This window comes from Cryptomeria japonica, chromosome 10, assembly GCF_030272615.1.
Source record: "Cryptomeria japonica chromosome 10, Sugi_1.0, whole genome shotgun sequence".
NCBI classification, from domain to species: Eukaryota; Viridiplantae; Streptophyta; class Pinopsida; order Cupressales; family Cupressaceae; genus Cryptomeria; species Cryptomeria japonica.
Genome location: NC_081414.1, coordinates 815,788,963 through 815,798,058, shown reverse-complemented (window position 1 = coordinate 815,798,058; position 9,096 = coordinate 815,788,963). Strand labels below are relative to the sequence as shown.

At 30.0% G+C, this 9,096-nt stretch overlaps 2 non-coding genes across 2 annotated transcripts; both read left to right on the top strand.

Annotated features, from left to right (window-relative positions):
• Positions 1 to 2,623: 2,623 nt before the first annotated feature.
• LOC131068443 (U6 spliceosomal RNA) lies at positions 2,624 to 2,731 on the top strand. The gene has a single exon (XR_009112013.2). It is a non-coding gene; the product is annotated as a U6 spliceosomal RNA (small nuclear RNA).
• A 5,223-nt stretch (positions 2,732 to 7,954) lies between these two features.
• On the top strand, positions 7,955 to 8,057 carry LOC131068440 (U6 spliceosomal RNA). The gene has a single exon (XR_009112010.2). It is a non-coding gene; the product is annotated as a U6 spliceosomal RNA (small nuclear RNA).
• Positions 8,058 to 9,096: the final 1,039 nt, after the last annotated feature.

Below are 9,096 nucleotides of genomic sequence, written 5' to 3'. Positions count from 1 at the left end.
GTTTTAGGTTAGTGGAAATTTTTTAATTTAAATTAATTATTTATATGGTTATAAAGATTGAGATGTTTTATAGAGTTTAAATCATGTGTTGCTTTCGTGAATTAGTGAATTTGTAATTATATAAAAATATATATTCTCCCTTTAACTTTTGTGAAAGTCTTTTGTTTTTTTTGCATGTCTAATATTTTTTAGTTAATGTTGGCTAACCAAATTTGTGGTTGTTAAAAATACACGTGAGGAATGTCAATCCAGCTCGGACCGTTTCAGTAACGCAACTTTAATGGGAAATTTGTGTAGCTTTAGGCAAAGTTCGATATCTTAATTTAATTATATTATATTACTAGCATATAAATTGTCAATTGCCCCCTCATCAAGTAATTTATATTATATTGTTGGCAAATAAATTTAGAATATACCTTATGCTTGAATCATTAAATTTTTTTTGTTTAATAGTTGGAAAGCTATTATATTAGTATTATTACGCTGCAAGAAAGCTTTCTAAAATAAAAAAATGTAAAACTAATGTTCATAGTGCATAAGATGGGGCCCCACTCAAATTAGTTCGGGAATCTTCGCATGGGATTTGAGGTAGGTTATATTATTTTTTTCCAATTACAAAGTAAATTATAATATTGTGGTTGTAAAATTAGTTAGTATTTAATTTTTTATTTAATTTTTGTGTTTATATTTATTTGAATGTTTAATGCATATATGTATTCATGTATTAATACTATTATAATTAAAATATTTATAAATTAATACATTGATAGTAAAAATAATAAATCTTATAATACGAACGATAATAAAAATAATATAATAAAATGATAAATCTTATACTTGTTATTATATTATAATTATTTAAATTAGTAAATGTTCCATCTAAAGTTGAGAGATCATGTTGGGTCTAAAAAATAATTTTGTATATAAGAATATTCTAACATAATTTTTTATTGTTTGATTGTATGTAAAATAATCAATAATATTATTTTTTATTTTATGTTTTGGATATGAATTTTTAAATTTTTTTTATCGGTATTTTGGATATGAATTACTTATGAAACGGAGATTATTAAGAAAATAATGAAAATTAATATAATTAATATAACAATCACTTCCAATATGAAAAATGTATATATAAAAGATTTCAAGAGTTTCAAATGATCATCACAATCATATAAATAAATATGAAATGGAGGAGCTACCTTATTGCACTCCTAACCATTTTTTGTCTAATATTTTTCAAAAAAACATTGATTATATCCATCTCATAGATATCTATAGTGGGAAAAGTTTGTTTGCCTCATATGGCTTTTTTTTTTTGGCATGCTAGATTTTGATTATGTACTTTATAAAATAAAATCAATAAACATCAACTAAAAATTTACACAATTAAATTTCAATAAAATATCACAAAAATTAATATACTTAAAAAACAAAAGAAGATTTTCCCATTTGCTCATGGATTGCATGTGACTACCTTTTCCATTGAAAAGAATGTGATTTTGTATATATGAATAAGATTTTTCATATATTTTTAAATGAATATATTTATCTCTTTGGAGTTTGTTTAATTGTATATAAAGTACCATATTTTTAACACCTCTTTGCAAAGAAAAATACCTTGCCTTCATTAGGGAAACATTGAATCTATATATAGATACGTAGTTGATTTGAAGTTATGTCTTACCCATTAAAACTTTTGTTGCACAAACAACATCATGGTCCAAATTAGGAACTTTGATTTTAGCGTATTGTAGTATTGCACTCTTTAGAATTTGCAAAAACTATTACATTCTTGATGAAAGTTACTCCCACTTTATTTCCAATCTTGTATTCATCTACATTTTTGTAATTATCAGTAGTTATGAAATGCATTTGGCATATACCAACGATTACACACACTCCTTCCTTCTACATTCCTTTTTGGAAAAACCATCAAGGCATTGTTGTTCTTTACCATTATACCTAACATGTGCATTAACCTTCCCTACCTCCCCTCTACCACCCATACATTTCTTATTCTGCTCTACCATCCAATTTTTAACTCTCAAGAAAAACATGACGCTTTGCATCTCTTGTATTGAACATTATCTTTATTGTACAAAATCCACTTCATATCCATATTTTGACTTTCCAATATATAGATATGTATATAGAGACGGGGGACCAAAGAATGAACCAAGGCACTTGCAAAACATAAACTATCACATTTAAGCTCAAAACCCCGGTTCTCTAATACAGTAAATAGGTACAACGTGTTTTGTAAACACGGTTCTTTAGCAGATGTTGCAGATAAAATGTTTGAAAATTGATGGAAGAAAAAGTTGCCTGCTAAGCTGAGAAGTGTGCCGGCAGTTTGAGATACGGTAGACAATGAAACCGCGGGCAGTGCGACCATCAAACCGGCGAATTTAAAGCCCAAAATCGGTGGGCATTCCGAGAATTTGACGGCATCCAGTCGGTTATCTGATTTTGTAAAGCAAATAGTCTAAAGTTCCTTCATGACAGGTTAAGTCGAAGCCACTTCTGTACCCGTTGCGCGACGGGGTTGTTACCTTAATACCACATTGTATACAACTCTAAATAAGAGACTTTAAATATAGAGAGCTAGTGACCTTGAAATGTCTCTTCGGAGACATCCGATAAAATTGGAACGATACAGAGAAGATTAGCATGGCCCCTGCGCAAGGATGACACGCATAAATCGAGAAATGGTCCAAAAAAAATTTATACCCGTTTTGCGGAGGTTTTGCAGAGGTCAATAAAATGTTCTGGTTTAATTTTTAATTATTTATCAAGGAATTAGTTAAAACTGACATCAATAATAGGTACAAGTAATTGTACATATTGTCTGGAGTTCCTCTTAGGTAGAAAAAAAAAAAAAATGTTTTGGAAGAATTTTTTTTAATGAGGGTATTTATCAAAATTGAAATGGATTTCTTTCTTTCAAGATCGATAATACGTTTTGAATTCATTTTTTAGTAAGGAAATTGTCAAAATTGAAACAAAGAAAATTGTACATATTGTTGAGAGCTTCTTATTTTTGTAAAATTTAATATGTATTATTTTGTATGCTTTCATATCATTGGAATGTGAATTTAAGGGAGATGTGTAGATCAAACATAATATTGATTTATGGATTGTTAGTATCCATGCCATTTGATGCCATTTGTAAGTGGATTTACCATCAACTTTCATGAGTGACTAAAATGATTGGATTGTATCTGTGGGTAGAAACCCTTATCTTCTTCTTGTTGCATACTATATATCTTGTATTACTAATGCATTCTCACAAAGTAAAATATGGTTTTTATGATACAAGATTTTCCCTTGTATTTCAGTCTTGAATAAACAAAACAAGCAATTAAGATATTTGATAGAGATAAAGATTGAAAGGGAGCTTGGACCCTTCATTAACCATGTACAGGTTTGAACAAATTAAGTGTAAGACAAGTCAAATCAAATCAAATTTGATAGTTTAGATTTCATATTAAACAAAGTATCCCTAAAATTTTCATGACGTTTCTTATGAAATACTACCTTCACATGCTAGAAGATGTCATCACCCAAGATTTAAAGACTAGAATTTATAATTTTTCCAATTTGCATCCGCCAAGACAAACATAATACACACTACTAGATACATGAATCATTGAAATAGTTATTGCACTAAAAATTAAGACTTTAAATTTCAAATTGTCCCTTATATCTCAACCTCAAATTAGCTTTATCAATTCTATATTCTATATATAGAGATAGTTCTCTTCCACATAGTGATAAATGAAGATGATGGTAGAAAGAGTTTCAAAGACTAACTTATTTTAGAGGTTTGAGAGACTACAAGTAGCCCTATTAATAAAATAGGGGTAGGCCTATATATGTATGGAGAGTAGAGCCATCCTCACTATGTCATTTATTGAATACCAATTTAAAACAAGGGAAAGTTTAAAACTACAAGCATTTATTAGATAGACTTAAATATAACTCAAAGAAATTTTTTGTGTTTCTCTTCTTTTTTTTTTATTGGGTACAAATACTACTTTTTAATTAATATTTGCTTGTAATTCATCATTCACAAAAAATAATAATGCATCATGTCACCATCTAATCTATTTTTAGAATGTGAAGAAGACCAACAAATAATGCATTCCCTTTTAATTTTATGATACCCCAATCCTAATTCTATGCAAATTGTCAAATTAATTGTTGTGGGGATTTCAATTTTTATTGCTAGCCTAATAGATTGTTGGTTCAATAAATTGAATTTAAAATTAAATCTAAATCTCTCTTTCAATAGCATTTCATGAAAATTGTGAAACCCTACGCTCTTAGTTTTACTTATCTTAGAATTTTGTTTTGAGAAACCTATTAAACCCATAAAAATGATTGCTTGAACATCATTATTCTTATCCATGTGTTATAGCTTATTAAGATCTATTATAATCATTTTGAAAGTTTGAATTTACAAATTTTAAGTTAAATACCTAATATATAGATTACAAAGAAAATCCCAACTCTAAAACTATAAAAAATAAATACACAAAAATATAACAGTATATACACAAAAATATATCAGTATATACAAATAAAACCAGTTTCGGTGATACAAAAATATATGATAAATGTAAATGTTCCTCTTACAGATCAACTAATAATTGCGAAACTAATCAATCCTCGTGTATGATTCAGCTGTACATTAACATTTGTTGCAGGCTATTCAAGGGGAGAATTGCCCTTCCACAAATGCTCTTCTCAAAGACCCCTCTTTCTCAGGACCCTCCTCAATCAAACAAATTCTAACCCTCAATACCTCTAAGCATTGTGAAAGTCCGTCATCAGACGGCCGTATGAGCGGAAGAGTAACAGCCTTTGGGGCATTTAATTTCTCAAAGTCACGCTCCCTTGCGCACACCTCTGCGATTAACAGCGCAATTTCCGTCATCGCAATTTCCTTCTCCAGAATCAGATTATATGATTAGCCGAGTCAAATAGAAACAGAAATTTGGTTAAAAAAATATCCTGGCTTTTCTGTCTACCATGCTAGCGAAGAATTTAAAGGAGTAGACTGTATGTTTCTTCTAGGTAACGAACAGAAGCCCTGCGTCTGCCACGTGTGGAAACGCGTGATTCCATCGGCTCATAACTGTTAAAGCTCAAAAACCTGGTTCGCTAATACAGTGAATAGGTACAACGCGGTTCTTTCTCAGATCTTGCAGATAAAATATATGTATTGGTAGAAGAAAAAGTTGTCTGCTAACCTGAAAAAGTGTGCCGGCAGTTTCGAGATACGGTAAAATGTGAAACCGTGGGCACCGTGGTAACGTCAAACCGGTGATAACGGTCATTTGTATTTGTTCAATGCTCCTTTTAATCTTGAACATCCAGTTTTGTAAATAAATAATCTATATATAAATAAAATAATTACTTAATGTTGGTCAAAATAGATCAATATTTGAACACGAGAGAACCTACAAATGTTTTATAAAAAAAAGCATAAATATATTCATTAACAAGTAAAATAAATCATTTCTATCCACTATAAGTGTGTCATTTATAAAATAAGATGCCCACTTAAACAAGTATTGTTATCATAGTGAAAAAATATTAATTTTATGTGTACAATTATTGGAGAGAGAGAGAGATTCTAAATCTTTTTCAACAACAAAATAATCAAGACTAACATTATATCAAAGTGTAAGTAAATCCAAACAAATTTAACAATTTTAATATATATTATTTTCAATTATTCAATTTCATTATCAATTAATCAATCTAAGTTCATATTATTTAAAATTAAAATGTTAAAGTCAAAATGAAATGCATGTTTTCTTACCTTATTTAGCAATCATGTTAAATCCTATTTTATTCATGTGTATGATGAAGTTCCATTAGAATAATAATCCTGTAAGGTGAGAGATGTACAGAGCTTGCACCATTTTGTATTATCAATTTCAGGTATCATATGTCATACTAATTGTTTTACAAATTCAATGATACAAAAAGACTCTTTTCAAAAAATTGGATAGTTGTTAATATGTTTTTACAAATCAAGTATTAGTTGCAAGACCAATCAATCATCTCATATGTTAGAGCTATACATGAACATTTTTTCATCAAATCTTTTGATAGTCTATTCAAGGGAAAAATTGCCCTTACACAAATGTTGTTCTCAATGACACCCCTTGCTCAGGAATCTCCTCAATCAAATGAATTCTAACATTGAATGTCTCTAAGCATTGAGAAAGTTTTCCATTAGATGATTATGTGAGTAGAACAATAACAACTTTTGGGGCATTCAATTTCTCAATGTCACACCCCCTTACGTACACCTCTACCAATAGCCTCATGATTATTCTATCTTTATTCAAGTAATGATTAAAATTATATTTTTTTATAATTATTTGTAATTTAATTGGTGAGAATGATAGTATATTTTTAGTTATGATATCTACTAAGTTCAAATCTTTTTAATAAGAGCAATTGAATTAGTGATTTTGATTGATTGATTCTTTCTTCTATCTCAAGGTTGGGACAATTTAAGTAAAGAACAAGTTCTAATTTAAGCTATATATGTTTATCATGTTATAAACTACTTAAAAAGTGCAAAGATGTTAATATCTAGATAATCCTATTGTTTCCAAAAATAAAAAATAAAAATCAATAAAAAAATGTATGTATAAATAAACAAAACAAAACAAAAAGGAAGAAAGATGAATATGTAGTCATGGGACAAATTTACTATTAAATATTAGATGTATAATTACATAACTTTAACAATCATATTCATCTTTCTTCCTTTTTAGTTATAATTGACTTTATAGAATCATGCTATAAATAGTAGAATTATTATTTTTCTTTTCTAAGAACATAGTCATGATTGTCCACATATTGAAAATGAGGCATAGCTTTATTTGCTTGTATTGAACATTATTTCTAGCGGATAAAGTCCATTCTATATTTTGACTTTCCAATATAAATATGTATATAGAAATGGGAGACTGGAAGAATGAACGAAGACACTTACAAAACATAACTATCAATGAAAGAACATCTGCAACAAAAAACAACATGCTCAAAGAACATAACATGAAGTTCTTAGATCCTAAAGGACACATAGGGGAAGAGGACTAAATCCAAGCATATACAAAGTCAATCACAAACATAATAAGATATTTTTCAACATATTACAAAGTTTCTACATTTGCAAGTTACTTCCTCAATCATCAGAAGTTATGGTGAAGACAAATTAAAATCTTGTCTTTTAATAGGAAATGTGCTCTTAAAATAAGAGAGTAAAGTTTGTATGTCTTGTTTGTAGCATCTTTAAGTACCTCATGCAAGGGTAGTCCCATTTTACTATAAACCATCTATAAACTCATATACAGACTACCTGACATTGTGAACTATAAAAGAAACTCTCTTTCGTAATCTCACAACATCTAATTTCGTGATGTCACGACATCTAAGAAGAAGCCATGGCTAACAAAGAGAATCCCACATCTGCCACGTGTGTCAACGCTTGATTCCATTGGCTCATAACAGTAATGGTCAAAACCCTGGTTCCGTAATACGATGAACACAACACGCTTTGGAAACATGGTTCTTTCGCAGATAAAATGTTTGAATCGATGTAAGAAAAAGTCGTCTGCTAAGCTGAAAAGTGTGCCAGCAGTTTTGATATACGGTAGACACTGAAACCGCGGGCAATTTGGCCGCCTTAAACCGGCGAATTTAAAGCCCAAAATCAGCGGGCATTCCAAGAATTTGACGGCATCCAGTTGGTTATCTGATTCTTCTTTATCTCGTAATATTTCAAATTGTTTTTGCCTTTACGCAGGTTAAGTTTGAGCCACGTCTGTACCCGTTGCGCGAGGGGGTTGTTGCTTTACTCCCACATTTCGTACAACTAATTAAATGAGAGGCTTTAAATTTAAAGAGTTACTGCGATTATAGTGTCTCTTCGGAGACATCCGATAAAATTGGAACGATACAGAGAAGATTAGCATGGCCCCTGCGCAAGGATGACACGCATAAATCGAGAAAAAGTCCAAATTTTTTTAATAAAGGGAGGTCAATAAAATGTTATGGATTTTATCAATGAATTACTTAAAATAAACATCAAAAATGAATTTATAATCATATTAAAAAAAATTGTTCAATAATTTTAATTTTTTTTTGTAGTGATTAATTAAACTAGTAAAAAATAGAATCGAATGGATGTAATAATTATACATATTGTTTGTTTGGAGATCCTTTCCGTAATGTTAGTAAAATGTAATGTTAGTAAAATGTTCTTGATTAATTTTTTATCAAAAAATTTATTAAAATTAAAATAGAGATTGTTTTATCAAGGAATTTATCAAAATTGGAATGAAGCTCTTTTCTCTAAGATCGATAAAATGTTCAGAATTATTTTTTCACGAAGGAACGTGTCAAAATTGAAATAGAGAAAATTGAACAGCAATTATTAATACATTGTAATTGTACATATTGTTTGGCCCTTCTTATTTTGTAAAATTTAATATCTATCACTATTGATCAAAAGGGAAGAAAATTTTGTAAATCTTCATCTGAAAAGTCTGATCCCATCGTGCAAGCTATATCCCAGTTTTCCATAGCTCACCCATATCCTGAAACTGTGCCATATTATGATGTCTTATCCATCTGTAATTATTAGGAAAGAAGTGTTAGGGTTTCAAGCAGATCTGAAGCAAATATGAACTAACAATTATATGCAGATTTAAATACAAAAGATAAAGGAATAAAATAGGACACAGATAACACAAAATTTAATGTGGTTCACCCAGAATGGGTTACATCTACCATACACAGCCGTCCAATCTTTCTTATTATCTAGCAAAAAACAATACATCAACCTTACAATGCCTTAAGCATTCCAGCCGCTTATAACATGCGTTTTTAGGGCAAAAACAAAGCCGACCTTTTTAGGGTTTTATTACAATGTCGGTTTTCATCAAAAAAAATTTAAAAAAATACCCAAAAACTCCTGCCCGGGGCCTGGCCCAGCCCCCGAACCCCTGCCCGAGGCCTGACTCGGCCCCGGACCCCGGCAAGGATACGTGCTGAGTGTACAAT